This window comes from Dipodomys spectabilis, unplaced genomic scaffold (genome assembly GCF_019054845.1).
Source record: "Dipodomys spectabilis isolate Male_0828 unplaced genomic scaffold, ASM1905484v1 ptg000050l, whole genome shotgun sequence".
NCBI lineage: Eukaryota > Metazoa > Chordata > Mammalia > Rodentia > Heteromyidae > Dipodomys > Dipodomys spectabilis.
Genome location: NW_024870727.1, coordinates 10,100,629 through 10,121,558, shown reverse-complemented (window position 1 = coordinate 10,121,558; position 20,930 = coordinate 10,100,629). Strand labels below are relative to the sequence as shown.

The window sequence follows — 20,930 nt, the reverse complement described above, 5'->3', positions numbered from 1 at the left end:
CCATTCACATATCAATCTAATAACAGATCAAATATATCACTTTACCTCTCTGGAAAAATAGCATTTCTTTGCTTAAAGAGACAAATTACTAAATTCTGACAATTGGCTTGTTTCTTCGGATAGATAGCTTAACTGTGTGCCATAATGACCAGCCATACACACACACACACACACACACACACACAACTAGGCTATCTATATATACTAAACACAGTATATTATCATTTACCATTTTTCATCCAATTAACAGAGCCAACAAAAAATTGAATTTTATATGCCATCTGCTCTTATGCCCAGAGAGCCAAGAAATGATCATATAGCGTGAATGTACATACTGCATGCACAGATCCAAGTGGAAAAACTTAGAAGCTCAGCTTTCTTCCTGAACTGTTAGTACCTTGAACACATGGATAAAATTCAGGACTCAGATTTGATCATGAACTTCTATGCCCTATGGAGATAAGGCCTAGAATTCTTCCATGTCCCAAATCCTTCAGCAACCCTGTACATTATGGGTAGAATAAGGACAGTACTGTGTTACATATTTGATCTGAGAGGGATTGAGCATTCTGTGCAATAGTGCACATTGCCTTGTATGCTCGTCCTCTAAACCTGGCAAGTGAGGTTTCAGAAAAACCAACTCATGTGGATGAACTACAGTGGGCTTGGAAATAAGGTAAAGAACAGTCATTGGAAGGATATACTTGAGAATGAATTTGGGCTCTGCTTTCTTGCATATTGATTGATGGTACCTTTTGCTGGACTGCCAAGTTCAAAGTGTCCTTTCTCAGTTTCTTTCTCACCAACACGATGAAACCTATCCTTTCTCTCTATGATCTCAGCTGTGGATGACAGCAAGCCAGAGAAAGAAGAAGAGGAAGAAGAGGAATTAGAAGTCGTGAGGTTTCAGAGCTCACCTCTACGGCTATCTTGCTGCTTCTCTGTCTTCTTCCTCTGGAGGTGAAGAAGATGAGACAGTAGAGGAGAATGATTTCCAAGAACTAACTGCTTTACACCAAGTTGGTGATTAGAACAATATAGTTCATTACATCTCTCTGTGTGTATTTTGTAATTCTCATATATTCTAATAGAAGCCATCTCACTCTTGGTATTAAATGCCCCCCAAATTTCAACATAAAGTTCCTTTGAAATAGGAGCCCATGGGAAGGTGGCTTAGTGGTAGAGCACTTGCCTTGCATGCATGAGGCCCTGGGTTCGATTCCACAGCACCATATAAGCAGGAAAAAAAAGCCTAAAATGGTGTTGTGGCTCAAGTGGTAGAGCACTAGCCTTGAGCTGAAGAGCTGAGGGAGAGTGCCAGGCCCAGAGTTCCCACCCCACAACTGACAAAAAAATAAGAAAGAAAGAAAGAAAGAAAGAAAGAAAGAAAGAAAGAAAGAAAGAAAGAAAGAAAGAAAGAAAGAAAGAAAGAAAGAAAGAAAGAAAGAAAGAAAGAAAGAAAGAAAGAAAGAAAGAAAGAAAGAAAGAAAGAAAAGAAAAATATAGGAGCCCAAACCACTTCTTCAGAACTTTCCCTCAACTCTATCATCTTTTGTCTTCCTCCTTTGGTACAAGATACTTGAGAATATTTTTGGAAAAGGGGTGCAGTGTATGGGGGTGCTTTTGAGCTGGGACATAGGGAAACCAAGTTAAAAATCATTTTTGAACCAGAATAGTGAGAAGAAGGAATGAGACCTTTTAATTTTCATTTTTTATTTGTTTATTTATTTATTTATTTGTACTGGTATTGGGACCTGAACTCAGCTCTCTTGTTGGCATTTTGCTCAAGGATAATGTTCTACCACCACTTAATACACAGCTCCACTTGTGCTTTTTCGCTGGTTAATTGGAGACAAGAGTTTCATGGACTTTTCTGCTCTGGCTGGTTTTGATTCATGATCCTCAGTTCTCAGCTTCTGAGTAACTAGGATTACAGAGGTGAGCCACAAGTACCCAGTCTTAATTTTCCTAATTATTTTTAAATGTATTGTTATTTTAAAGGTGATGTACAGAGGGTCTACAGTTGCATTAAGTCAGGTAGTGAGTACATTTCCCTTTGTACAGTGTCATCCCTTCTTTCACTGTCTCCCAGTCCTTCCCTCCCATCTCACTGAAAGTTGTCTAGTTCAACATAGTTGTTGTCTAGTTTCAACATAGTATCCAGTGAGCACCTCTGCTACACTTTTTCACTCTTTTTCTCTCAAGTTCTGTGTCCCTCTACTCTCCCAGAGACAGACAAATGAGCAAACTGGACAGAAAGAAAAGAAAACAGAAACAAAGAAAGATGTTTCCTAGTTCTTAAAACACCACAAGGATCTGATGTATATCATTAAAGTTTATCTTAACTAGCCTTAAAATGGATTTCCATCCTAGATTATAAAACACAGATAACCAATTGTTTAATATACCTATCTAGACCAAGAAATTATTGCAATGCTTTTCCCTCTCTTTGTAAAACAGAGCTAGGCATTTTCTTTTACCTGTATTTGTTGCATTTTACAATTCATGCATACTCAAGAAGGCATATATTAAAATAGCAGTATTAGCTTAATCTAAGTCAGGTCATAATAATAAATCCTTCTATAAAACATTACTTGGGGAAAAAAGCACAGCAAAAAGTCTGAAAAAAGAAAGTTCTAAACTGCCTGGCATTCTGGTTGTTTCTCTGTTCTGGAATAAATGGAGTCTTTTCTTTTCTTTTTCTTTCCTTAAAGACTCTAAATATTCTTTTGGGGCCCTATCCTGAAGCTATACTGGGAAAAATTAAACAAGCTCTCATGTAAATATAACCCCTCTGTACATCATCTCTATTATCACAATAAAGTAAAATAATAATGCATAAATATTAAAGTAAATTAATAATAAAGTAAATCTATTATAATAATAATTATGCTGTTGTCCTTCTCTGGGCCTCTTTAAGAAATATACTGAGGATTCTGGCTTTTTCTTGGGAAATGAAGCTGCAATTTGAGTTATTTAGATAGTTGTGAAGCCGCTTACCTGGATTCTACATCCAGCTCTGTTTGAGTCATTCCTTTGGACATCATTGCAGCTTCCCCAGGAGGATCATGTGTCTAGAGAAAGATGGCAGGAGGGAGAGAGCAGGTGTTTCTGAGCCATGGGCTGGGGTAGTATTTTTGATCATGAAAGCAAGTGAGGCTCTGAGAACAGATGCAAGATAAAAAAGCTGTAGGCATTCCTCTTAACATATATGCCCCAAATGTGCTCATGAAGAAAGAGAAACCAATATATTTGTTGTGTAAAAAACAAAACAAAACAAAAAAGATCCATGAATTCTAGGTCTTTAAATCGAGCAGATGCCTGGCAATGGAGTGTGTGTGTTTCCTGGGAAAGCTGAAGCTCTGTGTCTTATTCAGCCACAAAAGAAAAAAGTTAATAAAGGATGTTAATATGTTAGGGCTATAAAAATTCCCTCCATTTAAATAAATCATCAGGCCCTGGCAGGCTACTCCCAACATGGGGAAAAAAGAAAATAATTTGTGCTACAAAGTACAATTCAATGAAATGGCTTGACTACTGTTTGTTTTCTGGCATTTCTCTTTCATTAAATATATATATATATATGTATAGGTATATGTGTACAGCCAATTTGCTTAATTTTTACACAAATTTTTCATGAGAAAATGTCACAGATTTAAGTATGATGCCATTCAAAAATCCTCTTTGTAAATATTGAGTTAAAATCTGCCTTATAAAATAAAAATATATTTACTGTCTTTGTTCTCTCTTTTTTAAATTTGTCATGCATATCTTAAACAACTATCTTTAAGACTGACTTGAATGAAGAAATGAATGGATTTCCTTTCTAAAGACCTGCCTATAGGAACCAATAGCATAAAGATTTTTTGATGGAGAATGGAGAAACAAAACTTGTTTCATACATCACAGCTGATGATGTCGCAGAAGCCACCCAGGAGCCTGAGATAGGAAGGATTATGTCTCAAGTCTAGTGGAGGCATGAAGTTCATGGCACTCCTGTCTCAGTCAATGGGTTCCCTGTATATACTTGTAATCCAAGCCATGTGGGAGGCTGAGAACAGGAGAGTCATGATTCTAGACCAGCCTAGGCAAAAAATATCACAAAATGTCATCTCAACAAAAGAAGCCAGAGCATAGATGGTAGTGTACTCTTGCTCTACCTACTGTGAGAAGCCTAAAATAATAGAATCTAGACTAGACAAAATGTAAGACATGATGTAAAACTAAGCAGTGCAAAAGAGGGGTGTGGAATGGCTCAGATGGTAGTGAAAACAGAGCTGTGCAAATCTACCTTCTAGCAATGCAATGGGAATTCAACCAATTCTTTTTGTGTATGTGTGCCAGTCCTGGGGCTTGAACTTATGACCTGGGCTCTGTTCCTGAGCTTTTCTGTTCAAGGCTATTGCTCTACTACTTGAGCCACAGATCCATTTTTGACTTTTTGGTAATCAATTGGAGATAAGAGTGTCACAGACTTTCCTGCCCAGACTGGCTTTGAACCTGGAACTTCAGCTCTAAGCATCCTTAGTAGCTAGAATTACAGATGCAACCATCCCTTGGCTAAAGTAATTTTTTAATTTAAAAAGAGAGTGGGACGAGGACAAAGAGTGAACAAAGGGGGCCAGGAAGGTGGCTCAGTGGTAGAGTGCTTGCCTTGCATGCATGAATCCCTCGGTTTGATTCCTCAGCACCACATAAGCAAAAAGCAAAAAGCCGGAAGTGGCACTGTAGTTGAAGTGGTAGAGTGCTTTCTTCCTGTTGTTTTTAATGTAATTATAATGAACTATGTGATTTTTTTTGGTTTCTTTTGTATGTTCTTCCCTCATGGTATAGCCCCTGTTTTCACTGTATTTTGATTCCGGTGCCCTGCATCTTGTATATACATTTTTCTAACTTGGGGAGGGGAAGGGAAATAACAGTGCTGAAACAAGGATACAGGTTGACCCATTGTAACAATGAGATGTACAAGACACGATGATAAAAACGAACTTTACAACTTTGTGGGAGGGAGAAGTTGGGGAGGTAGGGAGGGAAGGGATGGTAGGGGAAAAACAAAGGAGAGGGTAACAATGTTTGATAGGAAATGTACTCATTACCTTACTCATGTAACTGTAACTGCTCTGTACAGTATCTTTACAATAAAAAAATATATACAAAAATACTACAAGTAAATAAACAAAAATACAGATTGGGAATATATTCCTCAAAACTATAATAAAAGGAAATGATCAATCATTATCCACCCATATTTCTAAGGTTATCAGCTTTTAACATGTACCCTGGAATTGCTGTAAGTAGCTGGTTCTGGGCAATGAACTCAGGGCCTTGGCCTCTTACTTGGTGTTTTCCTCTGTTCAAGCTTGGCATTCTACCACTGGAGCCACACCTCTACTTCTGGCTTTTTCCTGGCTAACTGGAGATAAGAATGCTACGGACTTTTCTTACTGGATTGGCTTCAAACAGTGGTCCTCAGATCCTGAGTAACTAATATTACATACATGAGGCACTATGAAAATTTCTATGTGACCATTAGCAAGGTAAATGTTCTCACTGAGTAAATCTTATATCCCAGTATCTTTATTATTCTATTATGAAAACATCTACTTTGACTTCTTAGAAATGTCTGTAAGAAATTACAATGAAATAATTCAAAAAAATCACCATGTATTATTTAATTTTAGTAGCATATTTTTTAGAAGCCCATTTCTCTGGAAGAAATTTCATATTGAAATCATTTATTATTGTGACATTATCTAGCGGAGAAGGAAGAAGGGAGTAATTTTGTATGACGAATGGACTAGACTGTGGAGGGGAAGATTTATGATGTCGTTCATGTCATCTAGCTCTGGTGGGCGATATGTTCGCCTGAAAATTGTCCCTTGTAGGATCTTTGCTCTGTTTGGTGGCAGTGAGGTATCTGGTGAATCCTTAAATCTTTGAAACCATATTCTATTTTGTGAGGCGATGGAAGATAATTGGGGTGATTTGCATGTATTGGCACATTGCTAGAATTCAGACACTGTGGAAGCTACTTAGAAATTGTTGCCTTCATTTTACATAATTGATCCTTCTATTGTCGCTGTAAAACCTACAGATTAACAATGGGAAATCAACAAGCATTCATTTCTGGTCCCATTCCATCTCTATCTTTTCTTCTCATCTTTTGCTTTTCTTACCCTTCTAGAGTAGCCTGGCTTGATAGATAAAGATAAAGCTGGGCACCAGTGGCTCACACCTATAATCCTAGCAACTCAAGAAACTGAAATCTGAGGCTCACAATACAGAGTCAACCAAGACAGGAAAGTCTAGGAGACTTGGATGTCTAGTTAAAGGTCAGAAGTGGAGCTATGGTTCAAGTGGCAGAGAATCAACTTTAAGCAAAAATGCTAAACAATAGTGCTGGGACCCTGAGTTCAAACCCAAGCATTGGCACAAAAATAAATAAATAAATAAATAAATAAACAAATAAATGTAGTTCTAGATTAGTAACCTTTTGTGGTCAAATGTCAATTCAAATAATGATGAAATTATCTCAAAAGCCTGATTTACTCAAGTTAAAATAAGTCACAATATTTCCCCCGATGTATGTTTTATTTTTCATTCTTGTCCTGAACACTTCCAAAGAACAAAAGCTTGAGAACACTGTTTGCTTAACTTCATCATTCTTTGACAATGCAAAATACCTTGGGACCCTCAAGAGAGGCCTGGCTGCATTCATTCTTGGTTAAAAATACATGACTTTATTTTTTCTACATTCTCTTCCCATCTTTCAAAACAGATGATGCATTTCATTTCTCATTAAGGTTGGTTAGAGCTGTACAGCGAAGGTGTCCGGGTAGCTTTGAAAATGTGAGGGTTAGAGTTTAAGGAAGGAGTTGAATTTTGCATTTGAACCTTGTTAGCAGTTGCTTCAGTCATCATTATTTTAACTAGCTCTATCAGTAATCCCCCAGGAATGATTAAAACCATACAAACTAGCGCTATGCCAGAGATTTTTTTTCCCCTCAATCTGCAAGCTCCTGAGATTTTAATTACTTGGTATCCATCCTAATAAAAAGACATTTTTTTTGTCTTTTTGTAGCATGAAAATCATGTTAGACTACTTGCTCATCTTTCCTATTTTCTTCACAGCTTGTTTTCCAAAGACAGATGGGGGAAAGCGTGGCAGCCTCTGTGATTGTCGGAATGGAGGTGCCTGTGATGCTCTGACCCGACGGTGCCAGTGCCTCCGCCAGGGGCTCATGGGAACACTTGTGAACACGGTAGGAATGTCTGGTACCACTCACACAAGCTAAACTCTAAGCTCCCAGGGTTCCTAATGGGCCCAAGCTAAGGGAAGTTAGGTGTGTCTGTGTTTTTTGAGAAGTCGATGGCTATGCCTCTACCTACGTGCCTGGATCCACCTGCTCTGACTCATGTCATGTGTCACAGAAGGAAATAAGGCCAACTTAGATCTAAGCAGGACCAACCCTGATGCCCAGAAAGTCTTTTGTTCTCTTCTGAGCAAACAAGTAGAGTTTGTGCTTACAGAGTTGGAGGCAGAGTCTGAGGGGAATTCATTTATTTTTCCTGCATGGGAAAAGGAAGACAAAAATGGGTTTCCAAACATAAGGAGAAGGAAGAGAGATTTTTTAAAAAATCAAAGAGAAGAAGAAAACTGAGAACAGTAAGAAGAGAGCATGGTGGGTAAAAATTTCACAGGCTGCTAGTGCATTCAGCACTGAGAAGGCCCTTTGCAGTCTGTGACAGAGCTTCTTTCCTAGATAGGCTGACAAAGACATGAGAAGAAACTTCTTGTACAGGCAGAAGAGCGGAAGGCAGAGAGGCAATGAGGGTATTTCTGCCTGGGTATTGGCAGGATTCACAAGGGTGTTTATTACAGACTCAGCCCATGAAATCTGAGAGATGAAAAATCAAATTTCCTTCACTTTCAGAATCACAGAAAGGCTTCTGTTGGTCTTGCAGTCACTTATCCCTGTGAGCACTGTTTATTTATTTAAAATATATTAAGCTGACCTGCAAAGAACAGTGCCAGGCATAGTGATAGGATAGCCAATAAAAGAAGAAAAAGGAAGAGGAGGAGGAGGAGGAGGAGGGAGAAGGAAGGAAGGAAGGAAGGAAGGAAGGAAGGAAGGAAGGAAGGAAGGAAGGAAGGAAGGAAGGAAGGAAGGAAGGAAGATAGAAAGAGAGATCCCAGTGTTTCCATGTGGGACATGTCAACTAGTTCAAGACAACTCCATGCTACAACTCTTGATAGGTCTTACAAATTAAAACTGAGTGCACAATTCCGAGTGAGACCACAAAGACAATGCAAAAGGATGCAAGACAGAGAGCATCATCCAGAGAGGTAATAGTATCAGCAGAAATACACAGGAGACACGATGAAATGGGGAAGATTAGGGGAGTTGCTGTTCAGACTGAGGCTGGAAGGCTGCGCCCTGCCTTGTGAACTTCGAAGAAGGCAGAGGCAGGGTTGTGAGAAGGTGGTTTGGCCAGTGAGTTTGGCAGAGTGAGTTTGGCCAGTGTAGTGGCTCATCCCACTTCTGCAGGGATTTTTTTCAACTGTTGCAAAGGCAAATTGTGGTAGAATTTTAAGCTGAGGAGAGAATCTGACATGTGATTTTCAAACAACAACAACAGTCAGTCCAACCAGACTGGAATTAGTTCACTTTTCCCCAAGCTTCTTCTTTTAGCCACGTCAGCAGGTTTTGCATGTGGGTTCATATTTACTTTCTTTGTTCTTCTCCTTTCCAGGATGCCCCAGAGGATTCTTTGAGAAGAACTGCAAATGGATATGTCAGTGTGGCAACCACGGTCACTGTCACAGAATGTATGGCGCTACTACGGGAGGTTCTGTCATCTGCGTAAGTTAGAAGCGAAGCGCTCAGAGAGCTCTGTCTGCAGCGTGGTGGTGGTGGAGAAAGCGGGGATCAAATAGAAGAGCAAGGAGAGATGTTAAAACCCGAATGCATGCTGTGACGTACAGGATGCCTATATTCCCTTCTTAGAGAATTTATGGAATCTAGACTTAGAAGAGTAAATGAAAAGTGTTTCCAATTTTTTTTTATTTTTTTTCCTTCTCATCATGTTTCCCTTCATAATTGAGAGAGCGTGCCTGGCACTCTGTTGAAGGGGATGTTTGTCACTTTACAGAAGTTAAATATCAAGGGGCGAGGACAAGTCTCACTGGAGTTGAGCACACACTTGTTTCTTGGCCTTCATTTCTAAAACAAGCTCTTCATTTGCATTTGCCAGCCAAACGCATTTTGCAAAGACACAAGAAAACAGGATCACACCCCTCCCCCTAACAGAAGATATCCGTCCATCATTCCACCCATATCATTTAGAATTTTCCTCAAGTGGTCTTGGATTGGATCCTGACACTGTGAGAAATCGTCTTTGATCTTGAAATGACCCTTGTCCTGTTGTCCTTCCGCTCCGTATCCCTGCTCTCTCTCGCTTGAATGACTAGCTCTTGTCAAACTCTTTCCAGAGTGAACTTCAATGTCTCAGGCTGTTTGGGTATTATAAAAGAATACTGTAGAGTAGGTAGCTAATAAATAAGTTGGTTTTCGTTTTCTTTTTTTCTCTCTCTCTTTAATACAGAGCACCAAGCCTTCAAGAAAGCACCAGAGTTTAAGTTTTTAAGGCCTAGTGTCTAGAAGATCCAAAGAGCTCCAAAGATTCAATATCTTATAAGTCTTTGTGGCTCATAGGTTATGTCAAACAATGTCCGCATATGGTAGAACAAACGAGTAATCTCTCCAGCTTCTCACATAAGGCCAAGAATCTCACCACTGAGGGCTCCCTATCATTCCCTAATAACTCCCAAGACTCCACCTCCAAATACACCAGCAACGGGGAATATTTCAGCATGTGCTTTTGGAAGAAAGTCAGACCATTTCATTCAGTAGTACCAGGACCGTCTCTTAATGAGAAATACTTTTCAGAGTTTCATAGTTTATTTTCTGTTCTTTTTTACTGTTATTATAAAGGTGATGTACAGAGGAGTCACAATTTTATATGTCACAAAGAGCAAATTTCTTTTTGTTCTTCTTTTGTTCTCTTTCTGTTTTCCCTCCCTTCCCCACCTCAGGTTGTATCATTCATTTTCTACGTAATATCTAGTGAATACCACTGCTGGATTTGTTCACCTTTCTTTCCATTTCTGTGCTTCCTCTACCCACTCCAAAATAAAGATAGGTAAATGAACAACAAGACACATACACACACACACACACACACACACACACACACACACACACACACACACACACACACACACACACACACACACAAACTTGTTTCCATGTCCTGGAATTCATTTTCATAAATATTATTTTATATGATCAGTGGCACAGAGATATTGTGCTTTTGGGCTTCATAGTTTTTCTTATGTCTTATGTCTATAGAAGATATGGAAAACAAAGGTAAAGAAAGCTAATAAGAAAGCCAGTGAGATTTTCAGATACTGAACCCAGATCAGATTTTTTTTTATTTTGAAAATACCATATAGAGGGGTTACAATTACATGGGCAAGATAATGAGTACATTTCTTATCAAGCATTGTTGCCTCCTCCTTCGTTTCCCCTTCCCATCCCCCCCCCCCCCCCCGCCAAAGTTGTAAAGTTCATTTTTCGACATAACGACTTGTACATCTCATTGTTGCAATGGGTCCACCTGTATCCCTATTTAAACAATTTGTTTTTTTCCCTTCCCTTCCACAAATTATACCAACATCAAATACAGTGAAAGCAGGGGTTATACTGTGGGGGAGGGACATACAAAGCAACAAAGAAATCATCGTATAAATGTGTTAGAAACAATCCCATGAAAGAAAAAAACATTTGAATATTTATCTTGGGGTTCATTTCACCTAACATCAACTTATCTGACCTTTTCTGCTTGCCAGATCAGATTTTTTTTCAAAGGCTTAGATAGATACAACAGAGGAAAAAGGAATAGGTCTGTTAAATGTGAATTGTGTTCATCATGTCGTATCTCTCTTAGACTATGCTCAGGGAAGAAGACAGACCCATTTCTATTATTGCTTATGAAATGTAGCAAGACAAACCCCATATGTAGTAATAACTTTTGACTATTTTATAAAAACAATATCAGATGTTTTGGCACCAAAAAAATTAAATCATAGTACATCTGGTCAAAAAATGGAAAAAGCTCACTTTTCAGAAGCATCATGTTGGCATTTTTAGGATTTGAATATCATCCTAGTGTGATTTTTTTTCTTTTCCTTTGCTTGCTTGGGGAGTGGAGACTCAAGAGAAAACCCAGTGAACAGGTTTGTGGCTGCTATGGCAGAGGTGGTGGTGAGCTTTGTAATGTAGCCACCTCAGGAAGAACATTCTTATCCTAGTTCAGTGAGATGCCATTATTCTTGGCCTTGGGGCTTCAGTCATAAATATCACTTGGCGAGTTTTCAAACCTACATTCATTTTCTGAGACTGCCATAGTCCAATCTCCCACATACGGAGTCACGAAGCCCAATCTCAACGTGTCACCTAGAGCCACCGTCCCTCTGGATGCTCAGGAAACACCTGTCCCGGGCTTCTCTCCTACTCTGGAAAGCCTCTGCATTGAGGAACCCTCTTTCTCTGTGTGTTTTGAGTGGTGTTCTCCTTATATGTACATCTCCGTATGCAAATTTCTCGTATTTATTAGGCCAGAAGTCCCAGCATGACTGCATGTCAATTCAACCAATTATATCTGCCATGCCCTAACTTCCAAATAAGGCTGCAGTCATAGGTCTAGGAAGTAGGATTTGAATGCAGGAAATTTTCAAGGATTCATTGCAAGCATAACAGAGCCTCAGTAGGCAATGGATTAACAATGAAGGTTATTTCCACTGTGGTCTTTTCTCCAATCCTATTTCCCATTCTTTTAATTTTATTTTATTGTCAGGATGATGTACAGAGGGGTTACAGTTACATTTCTTGTTAAACTTGTTACTAACTCCCTCATTTTTCTACCAATTTCCCTCCCTCCTATTCCCCCCCAAGTTGAACTGTTCATTTCCAACATATTGTCTTGTGAGTATCGCTGTTGCATTAGTTCACCTTTTGTCTCACCATTTTGTTATTCCCCTTCCCTTTCCCAAATTAGATATTCTTAATTTTATTTTGCCAACTTTGGCACTTGAATTCAGAGCCTGGGCACTGTCCTTGAGCTTTTTTGCTCAAGGCTTGCACTCAACTACTCGAGTCATGGTTCCACTTCTGGCTTTTACTTTTTGGAAGGAGTATGGGAAAGGCCTAAACTAAACTCAAAGCCCTACATATGAGAAACTGAACTGCCACATTTAGGCATCCCTTAGTACCTGAGTTTTCTCCTGAAAGAGGTAAAGCATAGAATCAACCTAAGGGACATTGAGGCAAGGGAGAAGAAACCTACATCAAAATCGACCTGGCCAGTAGACAGAACTTGGAGCTGGGAAGGTCTCAGATAGGACTGGAAACTTGGCAGTCATAAAAAAGATAATGGAGGATCACTATGACATGATCAAGAATTGGGTCATTTCAAATGGGGGCCAAGGGCCCTGATAATAATTTGGTTTTGCCTGGAAGTTGCATTAGACTGCCCCAGCAATGGGGAACGAAACATCTGCACTAGCAATACCCTAGCCACGTCTACAAACGACCTCTACCACTGTTTCTTCCCACACACCAGAACACCAAATGGCATGTGTGCTCTGTTCTCTGCTCAAGGCATGCTGGAGCAGTCTATAGAAGCATATAAACCACTTATCTTGAACCTGGAGCATCCTTGTAAGCGCCTTTCATTTGATGAGCCCCTTGAACAACTACAATGGGAGGGAGGCGGGGAAGTATCAGAGGCATATTTTAGAAAGCAAATTGAATTCTCCTAGGTACTCTTCAAAAAGAGGACTAAAGGTGTTTTCCTATCATGCAAAGGTGAAATGAGAATTCCAGTACTAGTCTCCCCTAGAACTCAATGGCATAGATCACATTAATGCAAAGAGGGCAAACACCATAGGCCGAAGATGTGGTCAACACTAGGCTGCTGCGAGATGAACGCCTTGTGCTATCTGTGTGATGTGAAATTCTGTCTTATTACCCTGCAGTGGGAGGGATCAAAACAATGGCAAACCTTCACACACAACGCCTGTCTGTCATCTCTGGGCTGTGTAGCAGGAGGATAGTGCAGCCAAAGCTGCCCTTGGAGGATATTAACTCTAAGCACCAATGGAGCACATTGAGAAGCAATTTCACTTCCAGAAGCACCAAGCCTTTTAAGTAGTTTAGGCTTTACTGTTCAGGTCCAGTTGCCAAAAAAGCAAATGAATTGCCAGGTTTCAAAGATACTTGTTTCTCCCTCTCTCTCCTCTCCCTCTCTCTCCTCTCTCTCTCTCTCTCTCTCTCTCTCTCTCTTCTCTTTCTCCTCTCTCTCTGGCAATCAGAACTATCTCCTATCTCCTTGTTTCCCTTCTAATCAGCCCCTGTAGAAGGGCATGTCTGTGCAGTAACAATTTGAAATCAACAAAGCATCGTTTCCAGTGACCAGTTTGCCTCAATCTGCTTGCAGACTGTCCCTCGGGCTCCTATGGAGCTGGCTGTTCTTCAGAATGTCAGTGTGTGGAGAACACCCTGGAATGCAGTGCCAAAAATGGTACTTGCACCTGCAAACTGGTTACCAAGGCAACCAATGCCAGGAAGGTACAATCAGATGATGACTTTCCATTCTCTGCTAATAATACCGAGCATTTGTGAAGCATCCTATGATCATTCATTAGTTAGTGCACTGGTGTCCTCAGGAGGTGTGGGTGTGCCTTATGAGCCCCCTAGGACAGGTGAGGAAACTGAGATTCACAGCAGTAAAGTGATTTAACCTTGCCTCTCCACCCTCTGCTGTTAGCAGGCCCCTTGCTAGCCAGAAAAAGTGAAGAAAGATCACATTGCAGAGAATCTTATCGAAAAAGAAGATCAATGCTGGACACTCAAATTGTCCAACTGAGCTGATCAACCAAGGCTATCACTAGCTTCTAGAATGAAAGAATTGTTATCTTTATATCTAACAATTAAGCATACAAACAAATTCAACTCAAAGAGATTTAACCAGGGGAAAAACTCCCTTTCTTAAATATCTCAATATTGCATTGGTTCTAAAGGAATTTATAAACAGAAAAGTTCATGGACAGTGTGCTTGCAATCATTAGTAACACATAGATTGAAGAGTTGTACATAAAATGTGGAAAGTGATATCCCAGTGTAAGTAGCTTGTGGGCTTATAGAATGTTCATGCACGCTTTCAAAAATCTTACATCAAATTTTCACTGAACCAAATCAGTACCACACTTCTTAAATATGCAACCTGCAAGCTTTCCCTGAACATTTTGTTCCTGTTCCCATAGCGTAGATCACCTTCCACCATACTCCATGCTCAAATTATTGCTATTTCTAAAATGTGTCATGTGGCTCTTCCTTCTAGAAACCAAGCCGTGTGAGGAAAGGGTAGATGTCTGCTTTATCACTCAAGGGTCCCAAGCCCCTAGGACAGTCTAGCATACAGATGGTGCTCAGTAAATGTTTCCTTGAATTAATATGTAGCTGTACCCAGTTCCTTTTTATTTTTTATGCTTTTTCTTACGTTAGCATGTATTTTGCATTAAGCATTCACTACTGTCTTACTTAGGGAAAATTTCATAGTTTTTTTTCTCTTTAATACAAAACTCACAACATATAAAGTCACTATAACTGATGTTAAGTTAGCATACCTTTCATTTCTATAGAAATCCAGAGCGCAATGGTGCTGCAAATCAGGGGGGAATAATGGTTTTGAAAGAAAGTATATGGTGTTAGGTTTATATATAGAGGCAGACGCTGGGATCGCACTTTGTTCTGGCCCCTCAGCTATCATCAGGGGCTCTATATCACAAAGCTTTTGTGGAGCTCAGTGAAAAACAATGCTGCTGCTCCTGGCTGTCTTGGCCAGAAGTTGTCTGGACAAGGCTGCCCAGCCAGCTTCCTGAGAGGGCTCCTTGGGTAATGAACTGGACATTTGTAGGCCTTGTCTCATCCAGAACAAGAATTAACTCAGGCCCCACTCCAAAGGACTGGGAAACCTGGAGCTGACCCCTTATTCCTTTCCCTATTGGGGAAGCCATGCTCTGGAAGTCAGTGCCCAAGAAGATGGCACCATCCACACACACCTGGGGAAATTTAATTGATCCAGGTGATGTTTTCCTAAAGCAGCTGCTGAACATACTTCATTGGAAAGTGCTTCTGAGATCCCCACTGTGAGTGAAAATGAGTTGAAAGTCTATGGAAATCAGCAAAATAGAGAGGTCACCATAATCTCTGGAAAACATATTATTTTTCAATCAGATAACTGTCCGATTCTGATATTTGTGTCTAACCACACAGTGAAATTATGAATCAAGACGGGAGCAGGTGAATGGGCTCACAGTGATTGGCAGTTGAAATCAAGGCAAGAAAGAGCGGCTGGAGAGCTTTGCCTGATGAAAATCAGGCCTGTTGTTTCCCTTCCTCCATTCCAAAAGAGTGAAGTAGCCCAAGTTCCACCAAAACCAGGCAGAGCCTTAAAAATCTCAACTCTCTAGATTACAGATGAACTACAAATTGTTTCAATAGTGTTAATGAACCAGGTCCCAATAATCAGCATTGGGTCTTATTTTAGCTCATTAGCAATGACGTCTAAGAATAGAAGAGGTAGGTTCTTTAATCTGTGGGGAAATACATATATATAACATATTATACATGTAATATGTTATATGTATGATATATTATAACTAAATATATAATCTGTAAGGGGAAATATATATATATATACATATATGTGTATATAGATATATGAAGAAACATCCCTTTTTGAAAAGCAATCAGTGCTTTTGACTGGTCTTGATTAGTTTGGATCCTGGACTGTTTTGGACCATGGCTACAGGCAGACTTCTGAAGGCAAAAGACCCTAAGTACCTCTGAGGAGATCCATGTAACTCCGATACCAACATAAGAAAGATACATTTTTATTAAAATAGCTCCATATCAGTAGTGCATACCTGTAATCCCAGCAGTGTGAGAAGCAGAGGTAGAAGGATCATGGCCTAAGACAACTCAAGCAAAAAGTACAAGGTCCTGTTTGAAAAATGACTCTAACAAGAAGACTGATGTATGACAGAAAGGGCACCTGCTCAGCAAGTTCAAAGCCCTGAATTCAAACCTCAGTCTCTCTCTCTCTCTCTCTCTCTCTCTCTCTCTCTCACACACACACACACACACACACACACACACCACAGAGGAGTTCTGTGCAAACATCTACTTTAATGTTGTACATATCTAAGCCCAGGATAATGGAGTCAAAAGGTGCTGCATCTCTAGTCATAGAGTAAGTTGGGTGTAGGGGGAAGAGCATCAGAGGAGCCAGACAATCTGATTCAAATGCCATTTGCTACCTATTCACTTTGTAGTCCCAGGGAGTCACTTAATGTCTCTGAGCCTCATGTGAAAGTTGCTATAGGCATGTGTCTGTGCAAGCATGATTTGTTTATGTGTCCAGTTGGGCACTGAGTTAGTAATGGCCTAAGCAGGTATACACATCCTAGAACTCATCATAATTCCATCATCTATTCACTAAAGAATAGCTCTATTATCCTTTCCAGCTTGACTTGGTTTGAAGTTAAGTTTCTAGCATAGCTGTAGATTTAAAAAAGGGTCACTATTTTCCCTGTATGAACGAATGCTCTCCATCAGTTTCTAGTGATTTTGATGGTGAAAGATATTCTGACATCTCTAATAAGGCTCAGGGCTATCCAAAGCATCCCCCCAACCCCTCAAACTTTTTTCTAGTTCAAAGGACATTCAACAAGGCAGACTCTGGTTCCTCAGTACCGACCTGCCACACTGGATCCATTCATAAAGTGCACTAGTTCTGAGCATAGCCATTCTAGCTCAGAAAAGAAGCAAAGACTGGGAGATGAGGCTTCAGGAGGACCGCGTTGGGAGGGGCTGCTTCCTGAACCCCCCCACCTCCAGAGCTTCCTTTACAAATTACACCTCATTTTCATTTTTGTGCTGTGCCACTGGCTCCAAAGATATATATCAAAATTGCTTCCATTGTTACTGCCTAGAAAAAAAAACCCACAACATCACATTTTCACAAAAAGCTAACCACTGTATCCTTGTTTCTAAAGTGACAAGATAGAGCATCATGTTGATTTCTTCAGGGAATATTTTTGGAAGTGCTATAAATCCTCAGAGGCTGGGCTACTAGAATGTTTCTTTCTTTGCAGTTCAGGCACACACACACACACACACACACACACACACACACACACACACACACACACACACACACACACACAGGCACACAATTTGCCAGCTCACTTAGACAGCAGTAGAAATCTGGGAGCATCTTGAGCTTCATTATAAGTCTGAGCTCCTTTCTTTCTGTGTTTATTCTGCAAGCTTGCCTTGATGGTCTCTAGACATGAATACCAGCTCTCCTGTAGCCCTTGTGAAAGTGGAGGGTGTATGACACCAATAAAAAGGGGGGGACAGGGAACCTGTGACTACATTCCTGCTTGCACAGGAAACATCTGTACCCCATATCAGAAAAAAACCTAGAGGGAGTCACGAAGGAAAATAAGACAGCCCAGAGATTCCCAAATTCTCACTGCTAAAACAACACACCGTTGTGCTGCAGTACATAATTCAACTGTCTATGGTTGGATAACAGAACAGTGATTTATCGTCTCCTTGGAGTCTGGGTTTTGACGAGATGGATCAGGTGGCTATTTCAGTAAGTAGAGCAGTTGAGGCACACTAAACTTGGTTGGGCTGCCTTGTGGGGTGGCGTCTGTGGGTGGTTAGTTTGGACTTTCTCCTAGAAAAACCATTTCAGTGCAGCATTCCAAGAAGCAGAACTATTAAAGTTCCCTAGTCCGGCCTCAGAATCCTTCCGACATCCAGTCCCCATTGCTTCTATGTGGGTCAAGCAAGTGATAAAGCAAGTCCGCTTTAAGAAAGGAGAAAGAGAGAGAGTCTATCTCCTGATTCAGAAAATCTCACTGCCGATGATCTGCAAGTTGGAGATAAAATTGCAACCACTTTGGGAACCAATATACTAAAGTGTAATATTTAAAGTCATACTGAAAGTCACTTTAAGAAATTCTGCACTGGAGTTATCATTCTTTTCAGGATGGGAGTAAAGTCTGCTAAAATGTGACTAGCTAAATTGAACCTGTTTCAAAGAGTCAATAAGACTATTTCCTTACCAAGGCCTCTGTGGATGTGATTCTTATCTGAATCTGTGTTAGTCCTGCCCACAACACTGCCTTCTCTGATCTTCCCATAGTAATAGAGTGGCTTAAGAGCTTGAGCAAGCCTATGGGCTGGATGATCCTGAGGACATGTTTCACAATTGTCCAATAAAGATGGACAAGAGTCAGTAGATCTTGGATTATGATATGCTATCTTTTTTTGTGTATGGGGGAGGAGAGTCATCATTTTGTGGGTGGGTGCGCGTGCACATACGCGTGCATGTGTGCGTGCACGTGCACGCCAGTACTGGAACTTGAACTCAGAACCTAGGCACTGTCTCTGAGTGTTTTCTGCTCAAAGCTAGCACTCTACTAGTTGAGCCACAGCTCTACTCCCAATTGTTTGCTAGTTAATTGGAGATCAAAGTCTCATTGACATTCCTGCCCAGGCTGGCTTTGAATGTGGCCCTCAGATCTTAGCCTCCTGAGTAGATAAGATTACAGGTGTGAGCCACTGATGTCGAGCTGATACCTGGCTATCATTTTACCAGTTGTGCACAAAGGTGTGAATTAGCCTGGAACCAGAATCATAAGTCATCAATATAAAATACAGCCACAGAATAATACTTAGCACTTTGCTAATCTGCGATCATTTGGGGAAACACATGGTTGCCCCTAAGGCTCACCCACAAGCAAACGAGAGAGGACACAAAGGCCTTTGCCTGACAGCTTTTCTGTTCGTGATGAGATAGGTTCTGTTGCAGGGCTGTCACTCTAGCCCTGCTGACAATCATTTCAAATAGTTTAAATGTTTGCCCAAGCAGCAGCTACTACCCCTAACCCACTTGTTTGCTTAAAGAAAGGCAGGCTTAAAGGTAAGAATTTACATATTCAGAAGGTAGCTTCTTGCTATTTCCACAGTGAAGTGACATTTCCTCCTGTCTAACTCAACCTTAATGGAATAATTATTAAGCAGATAGTAATAAAGTTTATACTGTTCCAACTGTCAGATTTTATAAATAGACAATTTAACAACAGTGAAGAAAAAGACAAACTGTTCCTGCCCTACCATATTATTTTTCGTATTTTTGTTACAGTTTACCCATTCTAAGATTTCAACTCCTATTATTTCACCAATAGTCTTAAGACACTTTTTGGTGATGAGAAATATTCACTTAAATTTTGTTGTCAAGCCAAATCAGGTTCTATATTAAACTGAATAGGCAAAATAGATTCCCTCCTAATCCAGCTCCAGTTTGGTTTTACATTGTTATCTGATTTTACACATAGAAACACAAATTATAAAATCACCATAATAAGGTATTTAGGAAAAATGAATGAGACTGAATGATAGGACTCAGAAAAATGCTTCACGCATGCTTCACAAAGAATGTGGCATTTTTAAAAAGGCTTGTATTTGAAGAGAGACATACAACATTTCTCTAAATATCTCGTTACACTGCTCACGGAATTTAAAAACCCAGTTGCTCTGCATAATGAACTGTGGAAGCATTTATATGCCGTATGAGATAATATGTTTTACAAAGAGGAGAAACCAAAAAAACTATTTTAAAGATATCGGTTTTATATAAATCTCATTGTTTGAACATCATAACTGAACATACTTAGGGAATTTTCTTTATAAGAAAGATTTTATTCCACTATTAGAAACCCTTCTGGGTTTTGCTAAGTTGATTTATGAGCCTGTGTGTGTCTGATGTGTGTGTGTATGATGTATGAGTGTGTGTGTTGTATGTACGGTGTATGTATTGTATGTATGGTGTGTGTGTGTGTGTGTGTGTGTGTGTGTGTGTGTGTGTGTGTAGGGTATGTGTGTAGGGGGAAATCAGCTTTATGTGGTGGTAGTATAGTTTCAAAGGCTCTCATATCCTTGATAAGACAGTTTAGGGTATTTTTGGTATATATTTTTTAATATTTATTTTTATTAACTGGTTTACAAAGGGATTTCAAATCAAGAAGTCAGTTTATACTGTATCTTGATTAATATCACCACTTCCATCATTCTCCCCCATCTTTGCCCATTCCATCCCTACCCTGAAGTTAGGTAGCCCAATTTTTACATAATGTACATTGAATATAATGACTGTATTTGCCCACCCTTTCTTCCTCCATTCATGTGATTCTCCCCACAGCTGCCACCCCAAACATGTTTTTCCTTCCTGGTATTTGTTTTGATGAATGAGACATCCATTGCTCAGAGAAGTTCTGTTTTTGGATTCTTCCCCTAAGGATTCTTCTCCTTTAGTTTGTGTGTAAATGCTTTGAGCCCTATATATGTTACGATGCATGTTTATATTTAGATCTAGCTTCCCCATATGAGAGAAAACATATGCTGTCTGTCTCTCTGAGCTTGGCTTACTTCACTTAACATGATTTGTCCTAGGTCCATCCATTTTCCTGCAAGTGACATAATGCAGTCTTTGTAACGAATATGTAAAATTCCATTGTATATAAACATTTCCTTGATCCACGCATCCATTGTAGGGCCTCTGAGTTGTTTCTAAAACTTGGCTGTTGTGAATAGTACAGCAATGAACATGGATGTGCAAGCGTCTTCATGGTATCCTGGCTTGTGATGTTCTGGGCAGATGTTCAAGAGTGATATGGCCAGATCATTGTGAAGTTCTAAGTTTAGTTTTTTGAGGAACTTCCAAACCTC

The 20,930-nt window shown here is 39.9% G+C and overlaps 1 pseudogene; it reads left to right on the top strand.

The window, feature by feature from the left end:
- The window catches only part of LOC122107261, a 434,407-nt pseudogene that overhangs the window by 410,906 nt on the left and 2,571 nt on the right, over positions 1–20,930 (top strand).